Source organism: Nannospalax galili, unplaced genomic scaffold (assembly GCF_000622305.1).
Source record: "Nannospalax galili isolate Female #2095 unplaced genomic scaffold, S.galili_v1.0 scaffold1383, whole genome shotgun sequence".
Lineage (NCBI taxonomy): Eukaryota > Metazoa > Chordata > Mammalia > Rodentia > Spalacidae > Nannospalax > Nannospalax galili.
The window spans coordinates 855,512-855,730 of NW_008350357.1; positions in this window are offsets into that span (position 1 = coordinate 855,512).

Genomic DNA, 219 nt, shown 5'->3' on the forward strand with positions numbered 1-219 from the left:
AAATAAGGGGTCGAATTAATTGCTTTTTGCAGATGGGATGATAGTATATATGAGAGATGCCGAAAATTCCACCAGAAAATTCCTAGAAATGATTAAGGCATTCAGTAAAGTGGCAGGTTACAAAACTAATTTACAAAAGTCTGTAGCCTTTCTATATACCAATAACAAGCAATCAGAGAAAGAGCACATGGAAACACTCACCTTCACAATAGCTTCAAA